Here is a 26,409-nt window from a genome sequence, read left to right as displayed (position 1 = left end):
TGTTATCTATACTGAAAACGTTGTATTTTCCATCTTCTCTATGGCAAGTAAGTCCCATTCAACAATAAATAACTGATTGCCTCAGAGAAAACAGGTAAGACAAAAAAAAATTTCCAGATTTCTATTGTCCTTGAGAGGGAGAGCAGCCCACTTCAGATATAGAATTGCTTAAAGAACACCTCAGAGAAAAGCAATGAAAAGGCCATCCAGAGAACAAAAGAAAAGCAAAATAAGTCCAACTTATTGTGCAGAAAGGGACTCCAACACTCATTTGTTAAGGAGAAAAAGAGGAACAATAGGGAATGTGCAAAGATCATGTCACAAAGGTTCTTCTATTTCGGACACCTGTTTACCCTGTGTCCTTGAACTAATCCTCCTCAGACTTTGATTTAATATGCTATGTATAGTTGAGAGTTTAGACTAATTGGTCCCTTCAGGTATTGACAGTTGAGATCTCAGATTTAAAAGAAAAAAAAACTTCAAAAAAAAAAACTGTCCAAAAAAAAAAAAAAAGAAAAACTATCTAAGCCAAAACTTAAGAACTAGATTATTCCACAAGTTTGTGATCCTTCCTGGCATTATCTTAACTGATAAGAAAATTGAGGTTTTTCTGTAATGTAATATTAATAAATGTTTTGAAAAATAGCATTTGTGTTGGTATTCTTACCATTTATAAGAGAATTTCAAATAATGTCTTGTTCAAAGAAGTTCGTAAATCTCCAATATTCCATTTCTACCTGAAGGTAAACATTACATATAAAGGTGAAAGTTATTTACCCACTTCAAAGATTATAGCTTCTCTGTTATGTTTTATAATTTGGGATTTAGGATGTTTCTTTTGGCAAAATAATTGTGAAGGAAGGAAGTATTTTAATTAAAAAATAAGTTTGAGAGGCTGGAACAGTACAGTAGGAAGGGTCTTGACTTGAAAGCGACCAGCTAGGATTCAATCCCTAATATTTTATATAGTCCTCTGAGCAACACCAGGAGTGATTCCTAACGACAGAGCCAGAATTAACCCCTTAACACCATTGGGTGTGGCTCCCCAAAAAATTAAATTTGAAAGACTTTTATTTTAAAACAAGTTTTATTCCCCCAACCTATTCAGTTGCTGTGCCAACTAGGTTCACAAACTGAATTTCAAAGAGGTCAGGCAAATAAATTGCACATTGCAATTGGGTAGGTATAAGCAAAATGATAACTCATGAAAAAGAGAAATGACCATTATCTTTGCCTCTGGGTCAGGAGTAGAAGAATGTATGATGAGGACTGCGGAGAACCACAGTGCTACTCTGCCAAAAGAAGAAAACAGATGGTTTTCCTCAATCTACTCTTAAGAAAAACAATGTAGACTTATAGTTAACCAAATCTCACAAATTTTTTTATTTTATTTAAACATCTTGATTACATACATGATTGTGTTTGGGTTTCAGTCATATAAAGAACACCACCCATCACCAGTGCAACATTCCCATCACCAATGTCCCAAATCACAAATTTTTAAGAAAACCAGAAAATACCAGTCTTTGTGGGAAAAAATGGAATTTTAAGAGATTTTTATAATTAAATCAAATATTCTATGCTAATCCAAATTTTAAAAATTATATTTATATATATATGTGTATATATATATATATATCTTGGTCCAGAAAAATTATAGGTTATAAGCAACAGTTGTTAAAGAGGTAACCTTACAAATGACCAACCCATGCTTGCTTCAGCAGCACATATACAAATGACCAACCCAGTTTTATGCCCAACACCACATTGGTCACCTGAGCACAGAGCCAGATGTAAGCCCTGAACATCACTTGGTCTGGACACAAAACAAAACAAAGGATATGATTAGAACAAATTATTTCTTGGTCACCATTTTGCAATCCCTGATCTCTAATCTCCTCAGAAGCTGGCAAACCACCTCAGTTACTACCTCATGACTTAACTACCTTTTGATGCAGTTCACATAAAATTTCTTTACTTAGGTGACCTCTAAAATACTACTTTAGAGAGTTGCTTTATAATCTAGGTTCTTCTTTCTAGAGCCAAATAATTTTATCCTCCATGTGAGAAGCCTATCCTTCAAACATTTGGAGATAGATTGAATGCCCTTAGAGTACACCTTTGTGGTCTTTCAGCTGATTTATTGAATTTGAGGCTCATTTCCTGTGCTTTCATCTCACACCCCACTAAGCATTGTATAAGAACTAGATATGCAATATAGTTGTATTCTGATGATGTTGAGTAGCTCTCAGTCTCAATTACCATCTTTTGAAAGCTGTTATTCTATTAATGCTCCATAAAAATCATGCTAGTCTTTTTTAAAGTTATACACCTTATTATTGATTAATAGTCACACTACAACTAGAATGAACCTCAAAGTTCTTCGCAAATATGCTGTTGATTAATTCATGTTTGGAAGGTAGGGGTATTGGTGCTAAAGTGAGGACTACTTGGGTTTACTTTAAATTTTTTTCACCTTAGAGTTCATTATGACCTGCCAATATTTTATTAAATTCTGATACAGTGTCCTTTACAACTTCGTGTTAATTTATCACTTTGATCAACATCTATATCCTCCACTAATTCTTAATAAAATGGTTTAATAGGAAGATAAAATGGTAAATCTCAGAACTCATTTTTAAAGATGATATAAACCTACTAATATAGACTTTATAAAGTGTCTCACACTAGCCCCATTTTAAAATTAACTATAAAGTATGCAAAATTTTCAAAACATTCTGGATAGATGAAAAATTAGGCTCACCACAGATCCTATTTGAAGATGATAATTATAGGACTTAACTGCATCCCTTTGAATTTCTTGATTTGTTTGTGTAGAGTATTCTCTAAGCAATCACTTTGGTTGGCAAGGAACAATCTAATTCAGCTATTCACATGACCAAATTCACCAGTTTTCAGCCTGGCCTTTGAGGCAATTTGAATTTAATTAATAATTTATCCACACATCTGCACTAGTTGATTCTCAATGACAAAAAAATTTTAATCAGAAGTTCAAAATCAATGAGAACTTTAGATCATGAGAGTACCAGGTGGCACTCAAAAATGTGTAGTGTTATAGCCCTTAAGATGGGCTTGGATGGTGGATGGAGGCCTTTGTCCTTAGGCCCCAGCCACGTGGCTCCATCCCCCATTAACCGGTGGGTCTGGGTCCAGGAAAGCGAGGGGTATTGAACTCACTCACAGGCAGGCTTCCAGAGAGATAACATCTTTATTTAGTCCTAGCCAATAGATGTGGCTGCTAACCATTTACACATTTGGCCCTGCATTCTCGCTTCTCCCTCAGCCATAGCTCTCCATCCAGGTAAATGCCAATTCCTCTCCATCCTGGCCAAAGCCCAGAAAGACCCTAATCCCTTGGCCCAAAGGCCTTATCTAACCTTCCCAAGACCACTCCCAGGAATGGGCAGGTCTCAAGTCGATACACCTAAATCCAGGGTGGAGTCACGAAATGGACCAAAATACTTGTTTCTAAAACAAAATAAAGCAGTACCTTTGGAAGAGATAAATTACAATAGCAGAAATAATTCAATTCAAGATTTATTCTTCATCATTATTGTATGAATTACAGAACACTCAAAATTTCTTCTTTACTCTTTAATTGTGTGAGATGGGAAAGTCTCACAAACTTCCCTAACTGCTTCCATTTATTGCCTTTCTCGTTAGATACAATGTTAATCCAAATGTCTCAAGATAAGATGCTTTTTATATTTCATTTTTATCATGAAATCATAACAGAAACACAAATATTTGTGAAATAAAATACCCAAGGCATCACATCTCCTAGAACAACTTTATGTTTAGAGTATCTAATCAATTCATAAATTCATTATAAGCCCTGCTTAATCAATCAAGGGTGGTGATGTCATGTACTTCTAGTACATTTTCTCCCACTTAATTCTGTACTCGTTTCCTTACCTGCTTCTATTCAATGAAAACAATAAGATGTATTTCAACAACGTTCCTCAAACTATAATGGTATTGGGATTCTTCCCTACCAGAATGTTGTGAATAATAAAAATGTTCATTTAAATTACCTATATTATACTACCATAATAAATAAATTACCAATTCGAGGTATCAAACATGGGACTTCGCACATACAAGACGTTCTTTACAATGAGTCAAATTTCTGGGTCTATGTCTCTAATTTTTAATTCAATAACTTGTTAGAATATAAAGATATGGGTGAACCCTTGGGAATGAGACTTTCCCATTAATTTGACATTCATGTTTTAAATTATATTGGCAGTGATTATTACCATGCTGTCTCTGGATAATAAGAAAGAATGGGTCATTCATTGCCAAACTGAGGAACTAATTTTTTCTATGGGCTGGGAACATCTCTCATCACATGTGTTCTTTTGCAAAATAAACAGAAAATAAGTAGAATTTTTCTTTTATCCATAACCTTGAATCTGAGCCAGCTCTGTGACTATTTTCCAGAAGATCATGGTGGGAATGATTCAGTGGGAGTGAGCCAGTTCTAGGAATAACATTTATTGACTTAGGAATTTCCATTCAAGCCTCCTGGAAGTCAACCACTGAGTATGAAATGTGACTACACTGAAAATAGCCTTTTTTGGAAGGCTGATTCAGGTGATGAGGTTGACCTGGCAGAAAATAAAATGATGCAAAGAGATACCAGGTATCAGGCACAGGTAATCAGTTCAGCCTGGCCAGCCTGACTGCTGCTACCTGGAAAAAAACTACCCTAGCATGTCCTTCTGTGCTTCTGAAGAATAAAATGTTAAGCCAATCACAATAATTATTGCAAGTTTCTATCTTTGAGATTGTTTACTCTGCAGTAGTAAATAACCATAAAGAAAATATATTTTAGCATCAGATCCAGTAGGGATAGTGGTAGATAACTGAGCCATGACATAGATCATGAATGACAGGATATGGCATGGCATGAACAGTAGGCTAACCCCTGATGACACCATACCCCAGCCAAATCTTGTATTTCATAACCTCTTCACCTATGTTATTTTTTGGATATTATTGTTTTGTGGTGTTGTTTATGCTTAAACTATTTTCTGGTTGTGATTAGGAATTGTATGCATTAGGAATTGTTACTGAACTTTATTTTGTCTATGCTTTAATAATGTGTCAATACTAGAAAAGCAACTGAAAAGTAGGGTGAATAGGAAAATCTCATTCCTTTCTTAAGTTTAACCATGACAAGTAAATTAATGAATTTTCAAAATATCTAAAAGGGGTGAATATCCTCAAAGTATGAACCTTGGCATGATACAGAATCAACATACTCCTTTCAGGGCTATGAATCCTATGTAGCCCATGAAGAGCTATATGTATGGTGGAGAGGTCAAAACTTGTGAGTTCTAATCATAACTCATTTGTCTCATGGCTTTTATAGTTCTCAATACTTCCAGATGTTAAATCATGAATATCTGTCCTGTTTAGTTCATGGAGTTACATCTGCAGTTAGGTTAGATGTTAGAAATGGAGGTTCACTAAATTCTGTGGTATTATTATTATTATTATTGTGAATAGATATTCAGGGAGTATTTTACTTTCTGAAAAACTAAAATTAACCTGACTAGAAATATGTAGGAAGTTAGTAAAATCAAAGTCAGTGCTTGATGAAATAGAAAATTGCTTTATATTTAATTTTCTGTGAAATGCAGGGAATGTGGAGTCTGAAAAAAAAGGGGGTGAATCTGGACTTTATCCATCTCTGAAAAATCATAATCTTATAGTCTTTCTGGATAATGTACTTCAGGTCAAGATTATGAGCTTTGGATAAATTAGTATCTTAAGATCACATGCATGCAATAAATGGTATATATTGTGTTATGACATCATTGAAGAATTTGATGAACAATTGTAGCATCTTTAAGAGAATATATTAAAAAAGTGATGCCAATCTATCAAAAAGTGTTAGCTAAGATTTGCAATTTTTTTCAGTCATATAGTTACAGTGATATATATACTTCTGGAATTTGTGTTGCTATGTTTGTTCATTTAGTTATTCTTTAATAATTTTGTAAATTTTTAAATATATTAATATTTACTTATGTGTAGGATTATTTTTTTACTGTACTTTTGTGAAAATAGTGCAGGAATGAAGTGTTTTGGGGGGTTGGGGTCACACCGGGCAGTGCTCAGGGGTTACTCCTGGCTCTGTGCTCAGAAATTCCCCTGGCAGGCTCAGGAAACCAAGTGGCATGCCAGGATTTGAACCAGGGTCTATCCTATTTCCATGTGCATCCATGTGTAGGAAAATTTCATGACTTCATTTCTCCTGACAGCTACATAATCTTCCATTGTGTATATGTACCACAGTTTCTTTAGCCATTCATCTGTAGAAGGGCATCTTGGTTGTTTCCAGATTCAGGCTATTGTAAATAGCGCTGAAATGAATATAGATCTGCAGAAGACATTTTTGTATTGCTTTTTTGTGTTTCTAAGGTATATTCCTAAGTGTGGTATAGCTGTATCTGATGGTAATGTTCAAAAACCTCTCGTTTCTATCATATGATATCTTCTTCTAAATTTATATCTTCTTCTAAAGTATTTGTTCTAGTTCTTTAATGTGTTGTTTTATAGATTTTCCCTTTTCTCTAAGTTCACTGTTTTACTTTTTATTATTTTTTATTTACTAATATTTTATAGTATTCTCTCATGTGCTTGATGAGCTATAGCATCTGTTTCATATTTAAAATTTGACTTATGGGCCTATGAGATAAATTAAAGAACTGGAATATATATAATTTGCTTACATTAGAACCAAGTTTTATTTTTTTCATTGCATGTTGCCCCAAATGCCACTGGAATTTTCCCCTGAACAAAAAAAAAAAAAAAAGAAGGGGCTGGCAAGGTGGGATAGAGGTAAGGTGTCTGCCTTTCAAGCACTAGCCAAGGAAGGACCACGGTTCAATCCCCCAGCATCCCATTTGGTCCCCCCAAGCCTGGGGCAATTTCTGAGCGCTTAGCCAGGAGTAACCCCTTAGCATCAAACGGGTGTGGCAAAAAAACAAAAAAAAAAAAGAAAAGAAATTAAAAGTATTTTAAACCTCTATGTGCATGATTGAAAGCACAAACAATTTATGTGGACCCCTACGTATAATTTTAGGTCTTATTTCTTGAAGTTTTCAGTTTTCTAAAACAGACTACACTAACATTAAGCCTGGAGAGAAAAGTCTAGTTCCTGGGTTCTGGAATCTTATAAGGATAGCCACAGTATGGAGGGGAGAACATTTTATTAGAGCCTGTTTTAGTCATTACCTCTTTTAATGCTCTGTGTATTGTCCCCACCATAAAAACTTTTGGATTAAATTGCCTAAATAGTAAATTCCTACTTGCTCTCTACACAGCTACTCTCCTCACCTTTTGGTGTGTCTGGTACATGGCCCTACTTGTGGGTCCTTTTGGGATTCTATGTCTAAGTAAGTTTTAATTTTATTGTCCTTTCCCTTGACATCCACTTAGGTTTCTCCTTCTCAAATCAATTAACTTAGTTACATTTTTCTTTTGTGTTAAATAACACATACCATGCTATCGTCTCCATTGATAAATTTCAAGTATATAATTCAGAAGTATTAATACATTTCAAAAGCAGGAAGTATAAAGTATTAAGCTTTGCTCTTCCGCTTCAAAAGTATTTTGACTTCAGAAACCTTTGTGACGCTACATGAATTTTAATATTGTTTCTTCTATTTCTGGGGAAGAAAGCAAGAACATTGGGAATTGAGTAGGGATTATATTGAATCTGAATATTTCTTTGGGAACTATCAGAATTTTTAAAAGTATCATGAACATGGTGAACATTGGATGGATTTACTGGTGAGGAGGAGATGGTGTTAAGCCATATTTGGTTGTTTAAAATTGAGTCTATTCCTGACTCTGTGCTCAGAACTGACCCCTAGAGTCACTTAGGGAATTAGCGTTGTTGGCCTGGCTCAGATCAAGTCAGCTATATGCAAAGTTAAGCAACTTACTCCTGTTTAAACTCCAGCTTAAGCATGCTAGTATTTCTGTTAATTTGTGTTATTTAATTTCTTTCAGCAATTTTTGTAGCTATGATTTATTGACTAAGTTAATTCCTAAGTATTTTTTCTTTAGTGCTACTTATGTATATAAATTTTTCAGATTTTCTTTATTTCTTTTTCAGATTGTTGTCAATTTATATAGATATGCAACTAATTTGGAGATGCTACTTTTATATCTTGAAATTTTAATGAATTTATTTATTAATTTTAAAAGATCAATTATAGCTTGGTAATTTAGTTTCTACCTTCCAACTTTCTGTTCACATATATCATTTATATGATAGATGTTTAATACCATTTTATTTTTTCTTAATGAGTTTGCACCTTTTTTTAAAGGTTTTTACTTACTGTAGTGGAGTTTGTGAAGAAAGCAGAAGTAAGCAACTGTATAAACTAATCAGAAGTCAAGGTTTATGATAGTTTCAAATTCACATATTCTATACATCACTGGGCTCATAAAAGCCTGCTCTATGAATAATAATTCTCAGTATTCAACATGGTACCTAACTCTAAGCGTAATCAATTAAATTATTGAATTATAGCATTAATCCAATCAATACTCTATACTGCTTATTTATTAATAAATCTATAGATGGAGGTTTTTATAACTTACGCACATAAACTATGTGCATAGCTCTAGGTGTATCAATATTTCTGTTTTTTTAGCCACCAGAAATTTTCCTATACATAGATGTACATGGAGTCTATCAGGCCGAGTGAAATAAGTCAGAGGGAGAGAGAGAGAGACGCAGAATAGTCTCACTCATCTATGGGTTTTAAGAAAAATAAAAGTCATTTTTGCAACAATCCTCATAGACAATGAGAGGAGGGCTGGAACTTCTAGCTCACTTCATGAAGCTCACCACAAAGAGTGGTGAGTGCAGTTATAGAAATGACTACACAGAGAACTACCATAAGCATGTGAATGAATGAGAGAATTGGAAAGCCTATCTGGAGTACAGGTGGGGATAGTGTGGGATGGAGGGAGATTTGGGACATTGGTGGTGGGAATGTTGCACTGGTGAATGGGGGGTGTTCTTTACATGACTGAAACCTAATCACAATCATATTTGTAATCAAGATGTTAAAATAAAGAAAAAAATTTTTAAAAAAGAGATGCAGAGGACAAACAATTAATTTTGACCCTTACTTGGGAGAAAACTGTGAGGTCAGGATCCAGCATGTGGGTGCTATATCCACTATGTCTAATCTTTCCTGTAACCTCATGGCAATGCTGAGAATATGTCAAATAATGCCTCACTCCGGTGTAGAAGTGCAGAATTACTGATCTGGGTTTGCCAGTGGTTATATGAATGCTTCTGCTTGTTCTAATTATTCTTCCCATTTAACTTTTCTCACAAAGGATGTCCTTTCAACCAATGAAAGAACCTTATCAAAATTGACTGTTCCCCTGGGCCAGAGTGATAGAACAGCAGTAGGGCATTTGCCTTGCACACAGCTGATCCAGAACAGACCTGGGTTCAATCCCCAGAGGCCTATATGGTTCCCCAAGCCTGAAGCAATTTCTGAGTGCATAGCCAAAAGTAACCCCTGAGCATCACCGGTTGTGGCCCCAAAACCAAGAAACCAAAACCAAAAAAAAAAATTTGACTGTTCCCTATTAATTGTTATAAAACTCAATATCCATTAATATATCTGTAGCCAAGCAACTATATATGATGGCCAGTTTTTCCAATAAGTAGGATATTTAAATACCTTTTCTGTAGGAGCTATGATGTTCTGAGCCATCTGGAGAACAACCTGCTACTCTTGCCTAATTTTCAATATCACAGATCCTGCCTGTGGATAGAGGCATTATTTGGAAACTATAAAAAAATTTGTTTCCTGGCTGACTACTGTTAGTATAGTAAAAAAAGAACTTAAAAAAATATTCCATATATATATATATATATGTGTGTGTGTGTGTGTGTGTGTGTGTGTGTGTGTGTGTGTGTGTATCCATTCTCAAACTTAGAGCTTTCCAATACCATGAATAAAATGCATAAGTTAGTTCATCACCTGTACATTCTCAATAATTCTGACTTTTTAGAAAATAATGTTTAAAAAATTCTCCTGGAATATGTTCTAAGAAAACATCCTTATTTTCTAAGCTGTTTAAGGATTTAAAACTATATAGATTTTTCCACCATTCTATAATATCTAAAATCTTGAGTAAATGAGAAGATGGGGATTAACTCATTCTATTTGTGTCAATTCTTAAATAACACTAAGTACCTAACATTCATTTATGTCATTATTTTTGTTTTGACCCCAAAATTTTCTTGAGCTCATGGTCTATTCTCTTCTATAGCAAGCTTACTAAAGGAAAGGAAAAAGGAGAGTTATATTATAGAAAATACAGATAAATTTATGCCAAAATAATACATAATTGATGTCTCATGATAAAAAATAAAATCTCCAAAATAGACCTAAATAACAGAATAGTAATTAAAGTTTTTCTTCTAAGAAGTGCCTGATAACTAATGGACAAGTAAAGAAGACTCATTAGTGCAAGTATTTTCTTTGAAAGGGCATGCATGCTGTGAAAGAAAGCATTATTTCAGGACTTACATTTTTTAATGAAGACCTTTGTCTTTTTTTTCCTTTGTTATAGACTGGAGAGTATGAGTTGATATGAATCTTATACTGATAAATAATCATAAAGTGATGGTTATTCAGATTTTAGCTACTGCTTTTCTTTTTTTTCAGAAAGGAAATTTGCTTTACTCTTCAATGTCTTTCTGAAAGGATTTTTAGGATAGCAGATTTCTTTAAGGAGTAGTACCTACATGTAGGGTTTATGTCCCTTTAGGCTAGATAATCATTTGCCAAAGTAACTTCTGTGGGGCTTGGGCATATTAAGATATTCTGTGAGGTAATGGATACCTTCTCTCAAAATGCAGCACAAAAAGAGGATATGAGAAAGGAAGGAAGGAAGGAAGGAAGGAAGGAAGGAAGGAAGGAAGGAAGGAAGGAAGGAAGGAAGGAAGGAAGGAAGGAAGGAAGGAAGGAAGGAAGGAAGGAAGGAAGGAAGGAAGGAAGGAAGGAAGGAAGGAGAAAGAGAGAGAAGAAAAGAAAAAGAAAGAAAGAAAGAAAGAAAGAAAGAAAGAAAGAAAGAAAGAAAGAAAGAAAGAAAGAAAGAAAGAAAGAAAGAAAGAAGGAAGGAAGGAAGGAAGGAAGGAAGGAAGGAAGGAAGGAAGGAAGGAAGGAAGGAAGGAAAGAAAGAAAGAAGAAAGAAAGAAAGAAAGAAAGAAAGAAAGAAAGAAAGAAAGAAAGAAGAAAGAAAGAAAGAAAGAAAGAAAGAAGAAAGAAAGAAAGAAAGAAAGAAAGAAAGAAAGAAAGAAGGAAAGAAGGAAGGAGGGAGAGAGAGAAAGAAAGAAGAAAGAAAGAAAGAAAGAAAGAAAGAAAGAAAGAAAGAAAGAAAGAAAGAAAGAAAGAAAGAAAGAAAGAAAGAAAGAAAGAAAGAAAGAAAGAAAGAAAGAAAGAAAGAAAGAAAGAGAGAGAAAGAGAGAGGGAGGGAGGGAGGGAGGGAGGGAGGAAGGAAGGAAGGAAGGAAGGAAGGAAGGAAGGAAGGAAGGAAGGAAGGAAGGAAGGAAGGAAGGAAGGAAGGAAGGAAGGAAGGAAGGAAGGAAGGAAGGAAGGAAGGAAGGAAGGAAAGGAAGGAAAAGAAAGAAAAGGAAGATCTACAGTGATTCATAATGGTTTCTGGCTATTTCTTTTTTCTGTTTGGGAACCACACCTTATGGTTTTCTTTGCACTTAGGGATTGCTCCTGGCAATATCTAAGGTTCAGGAAACCAAATCCAAGTCAACTGCATGTAAGCCAAAAACCCTATCTTCTGTACAATGCCTCTGATCCCAGTGGTTCCTTCTTAACTAAGTAGACTCACCCAAACTCTTGAGCTACCCTGAATATTTTCTAAAGTGTTACATATCATTATTGACAATAATAATTTATAGATACCAATAACTTATTGATATCTATAAAAGCAACTCTTAATTTTTACTAATCTACATATTGCCACCTTAACCACTTAACCCAACTACCAAAGAATATATATTGATTCCTCCTTCATACAATAGCAGAATGATCCTACATAAATAGTGACCTTTATGTGAAAACTTTAAGAAATGTCAAAGCATAGAACAGATCTTGGATTGGTTTGTCTTGGGTAACAATAACTTATCACTATCATTGAAGTATTAGGTAAGAAATTTTTCTCTATCCATAGAGTCCAGAGTACAAGCTCTTGCTTAGAGAACATTTGAAAATAATTTTTACTACTCTAGAATGAAAAAAAATATATACAAGATGATCATAACTACTGGCTGATCTTCAGTCTTTATTCAGTTAAGTTGTCTTTATATGAATATGATTGATATAAAATATAATTTTTAAGGTCTTTGGAAAATGTAGAAATTTAGGTCAGATAATTGGCCAAGACATCCCCCAAAGTAATTCTGTATAGCAAATAAGTCCTGCTCTCAGGTCTTGCTTATCCCTGTGCTCGGCACAGAATAATAAGCTTGGCAAAATGAAGTATCCAGTGACAAATATCCTCTTGGCAAAATTTAGCAATAAAAGTAGCCCAGGCATGTGGCTACTTGAAAACTGTCTGCCATAAAAACAAGTCAGAATCAGCATAATAATGTATAACAAAACCCAGATGTCTCTTGAATAAAGGTTAATCAAATGCTAATGTTAAATCAAGAAGTTTCAAAGGCAGGAGGAAGAATGTTGAAGATAAACGGTAAAATTAGAGGCAGCCTCCATACAACTGGAAAAGCCAACTCTGCATAGAAAGGTTTTTTTTTTTTTAAGGAATTAACCTTTTCTTCAACATCTAGAATGTGTCAGATGCTTTAGAAGAAATGTACTAAATAGTATTCAGGAATTTTAGCTTCAAATAAAAAGCCAAACTTCAAAGATGTATTTGGTAGAAGGAAAAATGCAGCCATTTCTATAATTCTTTTTTTTTTTTTTTTTGGTTTTTGGGCCACACCCTGTGAGGCTCAGGGGTTACTCCTGGCTTTTGCGCTCAGAAGTTGCTCCTGGCTTCTTGGGGGACCATATGGGACGCCGGGGGATCGAACCGCGGTCCGTCCTAGGCTAGCGCAGGCAAGGCAGGCACCTTACCTCCAGCGCCACCGCCCGGCCCCTCCTATAATTCTTTTAATATTACCTTTCAGCTATATTTTGGTTTGTCGATAAAAATTGGCCATATTTTGAAGCCTACCTGCTTTTATCATATATTGCCAAATTGTTCTTATAACTTTGTCTCCACCTAATAAAGAAGGCTACATTCACAATCTGACACATTGCTCCAAAGAAACCAGAATAAATGGACCAGTACTTTATAAAAGGAGACTTTTGTTTAAAATATTGTCTCATGTGGTTGTTGAGGCTCATCAACCCTAGATATAGAAAAGACCAGTAGACAATTATTGGTGCATTGTTAAATTTGAGGGTAATATAAAGTTGGGGTTCCCTCTTTCTAAGAGAAACTTCAGTTTTTGTTCTTAATGCATTTGAGTAATTGGGTGTCTCAATCATATTATAGAACATAACCTTTTTTTTATTCGAGTGGCTTAAATGACAATCACATCTAAAAATACATTTTAGTCATATCTAGACTGACAATTATTTAAACATCTGAGGTAAATAAATCAAGTAGTAATGAAATGAAGGAAAGTTGGGGCAGAAAGCTGAAGGTAATAAATTTGGTCAAAATAAAAATTATTAAAAAATAAAACAAATTTCAATGGATATGAATGCAGCATAGTAAAAATATTTCCAAGTATGTCTCCATAAAAATTTTGAAGGATAGTCATGTTCTGAGAGTTTTCAATATAAAGAGTGCCTGCTTTCACTAATGAGAAATGGGAGTATAGATTTTGATAAATGAGCAGATTGAGGAAGAGATTTATTCTTTCATGACCTATATTATTTATTCCTTTATTCCTTAGGAATAGGAATAAGTGAGTTCATATGGCATATACTTTTAAAAATAATCACTCTACTTTATAATAATACCAGTATTATTAGTTTATACTTATCCTACTATTATACCATGTCTATCATCAGAGTCCTTGTGTCCCTCCACTGTTAGCCTAAATGTCCCTCTGGTATTGCTCAGCACCTTTAGGTCATAGTAGGTCACAGCTCTCTCTCTCTCTCTCTCTCTCTCTCTCTCTCTCTCTCTCTCTCTCTCTCTCTCTCTCTCTTTGGTATTTCATTCTGGGGCTACACCCAGTGGCACTCGGGGATTACTTCTGGCTCTGCAATCAGAAATCGCTCTGGCAGGCTATCGCTCTAGCCTCAAATTATAGTTCTCTTAGTTCTCTTGACAGCATCTCAGGGTTTATTTCATTGGGGGTTGCGTAATTTCTAACTTTGTTCCTTTATACCCCACAAATGAGTGAGTGAGATCATCTGGCATTTGTCTTTTTCCTTCCTGACTCACTTTACTTTGCATGATTTCTTCCCTTTCTAATCACATTGCAGCAAATGGCAAGATTTCATCTTTTCTTATAGAAAAGATGTAGTAATAATAGTGTAAACTATTACCCTTAGTATAGTTCATTGTGTATAGAGATAATTTTTTATCTGTCCACCTGTTATTGGGAATCAAGTAGCTTGAATATTCACATACATAACTTGGAAGAGGGCTTTGTTGCTCTCTCTAGAAACTTTGGGGTATCATCAACAAAATAGTACATCTAGCAGATAGGAATGATGAGTTATTATCCTAGCTAAACACAATTGCACAGATGGCTTTAATCAAAATTCTAACCTGTAGCTACCTAGTGTTTTCCCATGCCATCCTAATGAAATACTAGAAAGACACTGGAGAGACCAAGATAGCTTGGGATAACAGGAAACCTTCTTAATGCCCTGGGGCTTTTTTGAGACCTGAAATTAAGCTTTCCTGCCTTTATTTTAGAGTGGCTTTTCTTTGGAGGTCTTGTTACTTTTACCCTTAAGATGTTAAGTTCTAAGTTGACCCAGAAAGATCAACTTGACATGGGCTATGGATTTTGGTATTTTTTACTTCTCTCCCAGAATACCCTGGCTTCATAATGGACAATGATCCATGAATAAATAGGCTATGTATTCTGAGTACATCACATAGTCTTCTGTATCCTTCCTCACAACCCAACCTACTCCTAATCCCCCTGAAAAGATGGGAGCAATTCTTGCAGCCCTTTCAGGAGGGCTATGTAGATTCAGGAATCTCTTCTGTGGATGAGAGCATCAGTATATTTTAAGAAAGTCCTTGAATGAGACTCAATCTCCATTTTAGCAGGTCACAATTTTCCTAAGGCATAAGAAAATGTTCCCAGTGACAGAAGTTTTGGGGTTTTTTTTTTGAGGGGGTGGAATGGGAATTGGGTAATACCCGGTGGCACTCATGTAGAATGCCGGGACTCGAACCAGGGTCCGTCTTGTGTTGGCTGCTTGTAAGGCAAACGCCCTAGCACTTTGAGAGTGTTTCAAGGATTGGAAGGCCCAGTGAAGGAAAAAAAAAAAACAGGGCAATTTACAGAGACAGATGCAATTCCAGAGCGAGATAGGGCACAGATGAGAAATATAAGAGTATGAGAAAGTGAGAGAGAGAAAAACAGAAGAGCAATGGCTCTCCACTCACTCATGTTGCCACCAAAAATATGTTTGTTAGAGTCCTGACTCCAGGTACATCAACATTTAACTGTACTTACAGATGGGGCTCTAACAATACAAATGAGTTTAAATGAAGTTCTGAATTTAAATGAGGTCTTTAATCTACCATGATCAATGTCCTTATAAAGAGAGAAATACTGGAAAAGGGGTAGATGGCATGAAAACACAGGAAGGTGTTATATATAAGTCAAAGAAAGAACCTTCAGTAGAACACAACCTTGCTAACATATAGGCCTCAAACTTTAGTCTCCATAATTGTAAGCAAATAAGGATTGGGCTATTGGACCATAGAAGGAAATAAGGACACAGATATTATTACAAAATACCTCATTCCCAGTAGGGAGATTTTATTTCACTAAACAAAGGAAGGAAGAGTAACAGAGTCCTGGGTGATGAGAATAAATAGTAATAAAATTTCTCCTCACTTTAGACATAAATTCATGCATTGTAATACATCGCGACATTGCTTGGTCACTTAGGCTGGTTAGATTAGTTGTATCTACTTTGAAGCAGTGGATAGGGTTGGCATTTGTGAAGCCTAGATTTTTACATATAAAACAAGCTAGACTACTTTTGCTCACAAAAATAAAACAGGGAATGTTGCACTGATGAAGGGGTGTATTCTTTTTATGATTGAAACCCAACTACAGACATGTACATAATCATGGTGGATGCTTAAATAGAGATATTATTTTAAAAAATAACACAGGAGGTAATGGGCAATATAAAGATCTATATGAATCTCCTTTATTTAAAACAGAGACATGTATTGTAATAACTGTTTCACTATGGAGTAATCCACCTTCAACTGTGCACTGGAGAAGGATGTGCATGTATGAAGACAAGGAGCATAGGGTAGAACTCAGTAAGTTCTACTGAGTTTTGCTGTGAGTTTGAAACTGCTCTAGATAATCAAGTTTATTAAAAAAAAACATTGACAGTTGCAAAATATACCTAGAAATTGAAAAGACACTTAAATAGTCTAAATATATTATTTGTATGCAGGAGACTTCAGTTTGCTCCCCAGCACCACATAGACCCCTGAGCAATGCTGGATGCTATCCTTGAGCACAGAGCCAGGAGTAGTCCCCAAGCACTTTAGTCTTTATATGATGTATTATGTACAAATAAAAGAGCCAGCAAAAATACCAACATCTAGTGTTTAAAAGCTATTGTTAAGGGATGGGGATATAGTTTAGAGTCAGGGGATACATGGGGTGTAGGCATTGTATTGTAGGACACTGATCTGATCTCAGCACCACATATTCAACCCAACACTACCAGATATAACTCTAGAGGCCCCAAAGGACCATTGAGTGTGGCCCTAGTGATCACTGAACAGAACTGGGTTGTCTTTGGTGTTCCCCAACACTGCAACATCTAATTTTAAGGCTCTTATTTTAATTCATCCTAGTGGGTTCATTGGCCAAATATCACAGGTAGTTTCCCCCAAAACCCCTGAGCACTGCTGGGGTGCCCCCCCAAAAAAATCTAACATCAATTTTTCTATGCCCCTGACTATAAATCAGTATAAGGTTTTAAAGAATAGAACTTTGATTTTGTCATCTTGAAATACCCTAACACAATACTATAGATGGGGTGGCTAAAACGTTTATTTCTTACTGTTCTATAGTCTGAGAAGACCAACAAAAATAAAATTAGCAGATAGGTTCCAAGTAAGGTCCTTCTACTGAAACTAATTCCATCATGAATTTCCATCTTCATAATCTTAATCTAATTACCTCTCTTAGCCTCCAAATATCTTCATTTTCAACTTCACGATTTCAGCATATGAATTTTAAAGGTCCATATTCAGTTTGTAACTTGAAAAATGAAAAACATTTATACCAAAATTAAATATCACTTAACATTTTTGTTTTTCTCACTAATGATTTTAAACAAATAATATTACATTATAAATACCACTGTACATCTTCATCTTGTTATTTTACATATTAATTCCTAAAAGATTTTTCTGTTATTTTTATAGATAGTGATAGTTCAACATATGTCAGATTTTATTTAGCAAATTTCTATTAATGGGTGTTTAGTTGACACTAACCTTTAAACAAGAAACATTGTTTCACATATTACTCTTTATGTTTTCAAATTTATATATATATATATATATATATATATATATATATATATATATATATATATATATATATATATATATATATATGGGGCCAGCGCGGTGGCACTAGAGGTAAGGTGCCTGCCTTGCCAGCGCTAGCCTAGGACGGACTGCGATTTGATCCCCTGGTGTCCCATATGGTCCCCCAAGCCGAGTGACTTCTGAGTGCATAGCCAGGAGTAACCCCTGAGCGTTACCGGGTGTGGCCCAAAAGACAAAACAATATAAAATTTATTAAAATGAGATGTTTAGATCAAAAGTGACTCCCTTAGTAGAGTCTAAATTGCCTATACTTACTAGCAAGAAATACTGGTAAATATGGTTCGTCATGTCTGTCAAAATTATAAATCATCAAAATTGTAAATGTATTGCATTTATAATAATAATAAGCATTACAAGTATTATAATTATATTATAAGTATTACACTTATAATTAGGGTGCCCTGTGAGGTTTTAAAAGTTTTTACTCTATCAGTCATAAATTCTATTTGGATTCTAATATTAGCAACTCAATTTCATCAAGATAAATATAAGAGTTTATCTACCCACATAAATAGAATCAGAAGACTAACAGTTTTGAACTAGTATGGCAGCCCAGCCAAACCATAAGGAACAGAGACTCCTTCGTGTTTTGGGTTCTGTCATTCTGCATTTGGGAATTCCAGCCATTAGAGCTCAAAATGATTATTCAAGTTCTATCGTCATAAAATATCAAAAGATGCCCAAGAGTAAAGAGTGACTCCCACAATAACAATTCAAAATTGCCTAAACTTACTAATAAGACATACTGTTAAGAAGTCTGAGCATCTATCAATAACACAGATGTATTATAAAGATAGAGTGGAGGGGTTGGAGAGAGAGGTTAGTGGAAGCACCCAATTCTAACATGTTTAAAACCCTAAATGTAATCTTTGACATCACATGGACCCCCTCCCTCTAGCACTATCAGGTTCAGTAAACCCTTTGCATCTATGGCCCCAATACTCAAACAGCACATTCACATTGCAGTGGTGCTTGTTTTTTGTTTTTTAAAGAATGGTTAATAAAGAATGAATGTTTTTGGAAGAGACGCTGTGATTTACAATACTAGAAATGGTAAATTCATGCATGTATTTTTCCAATGTCACACTCACCGCCATTGTGCTCATTTGCCCAAAGATACCTCAAAAGCCCCTTTAACTTAGCTCTTTCCCCCCTAAATAAATTTAGTTCTATAAATAGTTATCCAGTTTGATTACCTTTTAATTTTTAATAATTTACTACTTGGCTGCATCTATATGTCCCAATATGAAAGCAATAATTCTATAACTGTTTTCTTTCTGAAGATCTTCACTAAGATGCCCTCCAGATAAATCCATGTAGTGGCAAACTGTATGATTTTCTTTTCTTGCAACTGTATAATATTCCATTGTGTACATACCTAACTTCCTGATGGGTTTATCCATGGTTAGACATGTGAGTTTTTTCTATATCCTATTATCCTACGTACTGAAATGAACATAGCTGTGTTTACATAGTTTCCATGTAAGTTGCTTAGTTGAGCAGGTAGGTGCTCTGAAGCAGTATACTGAATTATATGAGAGTCCTATTTTTCCCTTATTTGAGAAATCTCCATACTATTTTCCATAGAAGTTAAAGCAGATGGCATTACAACAATGAGTGAGAGTTTCTTTAGCTCCACATCATTACCACCAAAACTCATTGCTTCCAGGTTTTGATATGTACCATTCTCACTGGTGAGAAATTATATCTCTATGTTTTTCATTTTCATATCCCCAATAATAAGGGTTGGTGAACACATTTCCATTTGTATGTCTACTTTATTATTTGTATGTCGACTTTAGAAAGTGCACGTTTATTTTTCTCTCATCATTTTTGGATAGGGTTATTATACATTTTGTTGTTTTGTGTTTTCTTGATCTTGGGTATTAACTATTTGGTGTATTGTGTACAAATGTTTTCTCCCATTCAGTAGAATGTCCTTTTATTTTAGCTCTAGTTTGTTTGCTTTTTTTGTCACGCAAAAACCTTCTAATTATTGTAGTTCCATTTGTTTATTTATTTATTTGTTTGGTCTCTGACAGGGAGACATAATCTTTTATGCCTTTGAAGTTGCATTCTGGAGAGCTATTCTCTCCTTGAGATTCTAGACAGACATATGCTATATTCTTTCATTTGTCTATTTTGCTACTTTAAATGTAGCATGCTACTTTAAATGTCATTTGCCAAAAAAATCAACTATTTGGGCATTTATCTATTTTTACTTTTCCAGCAGGTAGTGTTCTGATTTATTTTAATTAAATTTTACTTTGTGGGCTGTGTGCTAATCCCCATAGGTTTTCAATGAACCAAATCTGAATATATATGTATTTTTTTCCAGCTTGTATAGATCCAGTTACTAGTGCAAATACACTGGGGGAAGCACCACCAATATCTCTCCTCTTGGGATCATAGAAACTTGGCTTGCTCTTTCTTTGTTCAGTGCATTAGATGAGATGATTTAGTTCCCAGGGGCACGGAAGTATAATGTAAACTAGATCTCTCTGTTGCTTATCCTCCCTCTGTGAGGCCATCCTTGCCTGTGTGTGAAATACCTCAGCTGCTTTATATAGATATGGCCTGAGCAGGATTTGTAGCTCCATGCTCTTTCTGCTCTTCCCTTCCTAACACCTCAAGCTAGTCCAGTTGCCCTGAGGGACCACCGACTCCTGCATTTCTCTTCACCTGCCTTCTGTGCAATTTGTGAAATCAAGGGATGCTTCTGTACCATCCAGGATTCACTGGTGTCTCTTTCTACTTGTTAGTTTTTCCTTGAGAAAGTGTGAAGCAAGGATTCTCTGTTGTTAGCTTGATGGTGTCATTCTTCCCCTCCCGCCAAAAAAGAAATACTTATTTTTGACAATATTATGAAAAAACATTTTTCTTAGTGAGTAAGGTAGGTTTTTGTTTGATTGGTTGGTTTGGGTTTAGGTTTGGGGCCACACCCGGTGATGCTCAGGGGTTACTCCTGGCTATGTTTGTTTGTTTTGTTTGTTTGTTTTGTGTTTTTGGCCACACCCAGTGACTCTCAGGGGTTACTCCTGGCTATGCCCTCAGAAATCGCTCCTAGCTTGGGGGACCATATGGGACTCTGAGGGATCAAAGCGCCTTCTATCCGTCTATCCTAGGTCAGCTGTGTGCAAGGCAAGCGCCGTACTGCTGCGCCATGATTCCAGCCCGGTAAGGTAGTTTTTATTGAACAAAACTTGCTTAGAAAATTGTGAGAGGAAAGAAAGGGGGAAAATATGTTCAAGAGTCAGCACGGACAGTGATGACACAGACAAGGAAGCCAGATGCATGTACAAGTAAGAACATGGGCTTGAAGAGCAAGACGGATGAGAGAAATTTTGTTCAAGTTGACAAACTTAGAAGCTGCAATTGAGCAATAGGGAACAGGGAACAGAAAGGAATTTGTGTCCTCTCAGGACATTAAGTCCTATAATGATGTATGTTAAACTGTTCTAGTTTCCCAACCTAAAAGCACTTGGGGGTGGGAAGGAATGTTTTCCTTTCAGTCCTTCAAAGAAAAAATAAGGGGAAAAAGTACTCTCTTGTTTTTTTATTATTTATATAAGATAAAATTATATAATTTTTGGAAAAATTAAAAATTTTACTTTTTTCTTTTGGTTTTTGGGTTACACTCAGCAGTGCTCAGGGGTTACTCCTAGCTCTACACTCAGAAATCACTCCTGGAAGGCTCAGGGGACCATATGGGATGCCAGGATTCGAACAACCAACTTTCTGCAGTGCAAAGCAAACACCTTACCTCCATGCTATATCTCCAGCCCCAGAAAAATTTACTTTTATATATCTATTTTTTCATTGTAATTGCTTTATTTAAGCACCATGGTTACAAATTTGTTCATTGTTTTGGTGTTTGGGGTTTTTTTGTTTGTTTTTTTGGGGCCTGACGCTCAGAGGTTACTCCTGGCTATGCTCTCAGAAATTGCTCCTGGCTTGGGGAGCCATATGGGATGCCAGGGGATATAGAACTGCAGTCCATCCTGGCCTGTTAGTTGCTCCCCTTTCAGTGCCAAGTTTTTGTCCAGAGTGATCAATTTTATCCATCATTTTCCGATAGACACTTCTTTGAAATGAATTCCCTATTGGGACTCATTTAGAAATTTTGCTTTACATTAGCTAGCTGACTCATTGCCACTTTGATATATCTAATGCTATCATATGAATTTATCAAGCCTGAAAGTGATTAAATTAACTATTTTGTTGAGTTTCCATTAAACTTATGGAGTACTGGAAAAAGGGTGAGATTGGCACTTTTCTTTCTTTTTTTTTTTTTTTTTGTCCCTCAATTCACGATACAGACCAGGCAAAGGGCCTGGGTTGAGGTGTATATGGGGTGCATTTACTGTACCTCCTCATTCTATACAGTCAGTGTAAGGGAACACAGCCTGTGGTAAGAATTGGGAGGCCTTATTTTTCTTTTCTTTTTTTGATGATGATGATATATATATATAATCCTTCACCAGTCAACATTCCCATGACCAAAAGGAAGTAGAAAGCCTGCCTAGAGTACAGGCTTCTATGGGATGGGGAGGAAGGACACTTGAGATTGGCACTTTTCTAATATTACTCTTCTCCTTCCAAAATATAGTACATCTCTTTTCACACTTTTGCGGGTTATTCAGCAAAATTTTCCAGTGTGTTTTAGTGTATGGATAACATATTTCTAAATATTTTTATTATCTTCTCTTATTGTTATTGCAAATGTTTTTCTAATTACTTTTTTAAAAGACAATTTTTATAAAATGATAATAAATTCTTAAGTGTTGAATTTCTCAAACTTGCTAAACTCTTACTAATTATAATAGTCTATAAAATTATACACTTTATTTAGGAATAAACAAATAAAGCATAATTATTACTTGATGTATTTTATGACATCTATATTTACACATTTTCTTAAATTTGGGAGGATTCAATCCCTAGAATATGTATAATATGCTTTCGTGTTAGATCCTTGCATTACTTATAATTTAATGAGAATGTCTTTTTGCTTAAATCTTTTCTCTAAATAAGTGTTCCTGATCATGTTTGAAAACATGTTTCCAAGTTTAAAGAATATTTAGTAATATTTGAAACTATATAATAAATATATTTAAATAAGTATATGAAAATATTGTTCATATGTTATTCACTTTGTTTTGGTTTAGGAGCTACATTCACTATACAATCTACCTGATCCTATTGTTATTACTTAGTACAATAAAATTTGATAGATTTGCCAATTTGTTATATAAAGGCATCCTCAGATTACTAGATTAGATTTTGCTTTGTCGTGACATTATTTCTTTATTGTTTTGGAATAAACTTATTGAAAAAAATTTTAACTTTTAAAAACATATTCCTAAATGATACTTGCCAATGGTTTTTCTTTTCTTTGGAAATGTTTAAAACATAAAACACATTTTAAAACTTTCTGTTTTCTTACTTCTTAACAGTTTTAATAGCAAAATAACATTCCAGAATAAAGATGAATGTAATTCATTTTAAAACTGGGTTATTTTGTCCTTCTAATAGAAGTGTATCTTGGATAAATTTTTAATTTATTTTAAGATTTATATGTCTATTCATGTTTTCTATTACATTCCTAAGTTAATTTTGATAATTTATCCACCTAGTGAGGAGTATTTCATCATCTTAATAGTCTAATTGGCTGTAGTAAAATTGATGCAGTATTTTCATATTTAAAATTTTAAATCCATCTCACAAACTTTTTGAAATACAATCTTGGAAATATTATTATACTTTTTAAGTAATCTATAATTATTTTTAAATATGAGTATTGATCAAAAAAACAAGCAATTATCTGCTTGACAATTGCAATTTTCTACCTAATTATTAAATCCAACATGTTTATTGTGCTTCACTAGTTTTCTGTATTTTGATGCTTTTTTCTTCACTAGGTCTTCAAATTTGTGACAGAAACATAACTATCAACAAAAAGGATGTACACATGATTCCTCCTTTTATTTCTGAATTGTTGGGTAATATATTATAAAGCTACTATAAATGCATAAAGGCTATGGTTGATAGATTTCTTTACTTGATGTCCCTTTTAACAATATGAAGTAATTCCCAATTTCTGGTATTTTTAGATGTTTCTCTTCCTACTGATAATAATATTCTGATTCTATTTTTGAGGGTGTGATTCATTTTATTTGTTTAGGAAATCTTTTATTGTTCTCTTATTTTTTAAGCTTTTCCTTTTTTAATTATTTAATTAAAGAACCATGGTGTACAGTGATTGACAATGCTATTGATAGTTAAGGTTTAGGTAAAAAATATGTCAACACTAATCCCACCAGCAATGTCAACTCTAGTTAATCAGGACTCTCACATTCCAGAATCTCCCATCCCCACCCCTGTCTGACGCCTTAACAGGAACATTACAAAGTTCTGTTTAATCTTTTTCTTATAGATGTCATTCTTTTTTTGGTTTTTGGGGCCACACCATTTGATGCTCAGGGGTTATTCCTGGCTAAGCGCTCAGAAATTGCCCCTGGCTTGGGGGGACCATCTGGGACACCAAGGGATCGAACTGCGGTCCTTCCTTGGCTAGCGCTTGCAAGGCAGACACCTTACCTCTAGCGCCACCTCACTGGCCCCAGATGTCATTCTTGATGGTATTATGTAAGTGGCACTTACTTCAATTTATTTGGTTTGACACATTCTTATTGGTTATCTCAGTCATACACATTGATTATGACTATTGGTTAACTGCATCTTCTTGCCTTGTTTCCTGCATTACCATTATTTAGGTGTTTCCCCCCCTTTTTTTTCTGTATTTTGCTGACATTACCTTTTTTTTTTTTGCCTCACACATAAATATTAGTTATTGGAACTGAAATTGTGACAGACTGTTTCTCTGAAGTCTTCAAACCATTATTTTCATGTTCTCCTAGTATTTAATATTATAAATAAATCCAGTATCTAAGAAGTTCAATTTGCCTGTCTAGAGTAGATAGATAAATCTGGATAGATTTCAATAGAGATAGAGAGAAAACTTAAAAAGAAAGAAAGAAAGAAACAGATCAAAACATTTTTCCTTTTCTGCACTTGCTCTACTCTTTTCCTCAACTTAAATTTTTATTAAATAAATCTAATATATTCTGAGTCTCTCCTCTATGCCTCTTCTATTCCCTATTTGTTTTCCTGTTAAATAGGCCCTTAAATTCAGCTTATTTGTTAACTTGATTTTTAACAGTATCTATATTATTCCTAAATTACACTTTGGACAGAATTGTTTTGAATTCTTTAAATATTTTTATCCTGTTATTTTTTTTCATAATCATTGTTTATGTTGTCCTCAAACAAATAATCATTAATCACTAACAAATTCTAAAGCCTTAGATTTCTTTCTATAAAGAACTGTAAAAAAGCATAAAACATTTTTAAGAGACTAAATTTATAGTATATACACAGAACATTTTGTAATAATTGATATTTCTGATGCAAAAAATACCATATCTGACGCCTATTCCCCTTCACCTGTACTCACCTTGATGCCATCTGTTTTCTGTCTTCAGGACTTTCTTTTAACCTGGCCTGTCAAGTCTGCTCTTCTGGGTCTATCAGTTTTGTGTGACATATTTTATCTTAAATTCACATTTCTTTTGTTGTTTTAATACAATATTTATAGGAAACAAAAGAGTCTCTCTGAGCTCAAATCATCGCTTTGAAAATGAGTCTTGCATTTCTGGAAGATTTTGTGCTGCATATTTTAAAATTCATTTTCATATTTTTTATCAGGAGAAATTGTGTAATGAATTTCTTTGTACTAACTTTACTTGAATTCTAAACATTTCAGTGAATTTACTTCTACTTTACAAAGAAAGCAATAAACGTATGCTGTATAAAATTATATAAATTACTATATGTGTTTAAAAGGCTTTTATTTATAAACGTAATGATGCTACCTTAGAAGTAAAGTATTCCACTAAAAAAAAAAAACCAAAAAAACAAAAAAACAAAACAGTGCCATAGCACAGTGGTAGGGCATTTGCCTTACTCACAGCTGACACAGGAAAAATCTGAGTTTGACCCCCAGCTTTAGTTTAGGTTCAGGTCTATTCTGAAATAGTGGTGTCTCTGGCACCTGACTATACCCATAGAATCTTAGCTGGAGTGACTGGAACAAAAATAACAAGTTGGATTGGTGGTGGGAATGAGCCTGATTCAATATCCCTATGTACCTAAAATAATACTCTGAAAGATTCATAATCCACTTTGGTCATATAAAAACTATGAATTAAAAAAAATAACTTAAATTGGATTATTAAAAAACAACAGATATTTATTTCAGTGTCTGGTGAGAGCATATTTTTCTCACTTAAAAGGAGTTTGTTCTCTGTTTCCTTTATATGCTCTCATGATAGAAAAGGAAAGGAAGTTCTATAAAGTCTTTTTCCAGACACTAATCTTATTCCTCACAGCTAATTACCTCCCAAAGGTCCTACCTACAAGTGTATTGTATTGAAAATTAGGCATCATATGAAAATG

At 34.5% G+C, this 26,409-nt stretch overlaps 1 protein-coding gene and 1 non-coding gene across 2 annotated transcripts in view; one reads left to right on the top strand and one right to left on the bottom strand.

The window, feature by feature from the left end:
* The window catches only part of PCSK2 (proprotein convertase subtilisin/kexin type 2), a 296,376-nt gene that overhangs the window by 49,087 nt on the left and 220,880 nt on the right, over window positions 1-26,409 (top strand). The gene's annotated exons all lie outside the window — the stretch shown is intronic.
* LOC126012563 (small nucleolar RNA SNORA51) lies at window positions 22,187-22,320 on the bottom strand. Its single transcript, XR_007497018.1, has one exon. It is a non-coding gene; the product is annotated as a small nucleolar RNA SNORA51 (small nucleolar RNA).

This window comes from Suncus etruscus, chromosome 6 (assembly GCF_024139225.1).
Source record: "Suncus etruscus isolate mSunEtr1 chromosome 6, mSunEtr1.pri.cur, whole genome shotgun sequence".
NCBI lineage: Eukaryota > Metazoa > Chordata > Mammalia > Eulipotyphla > Soricidae > Suncus > Suncus etruscus.
This window is presented reverse-complemented; position numbering and strand designations above follow the sequence as displayed.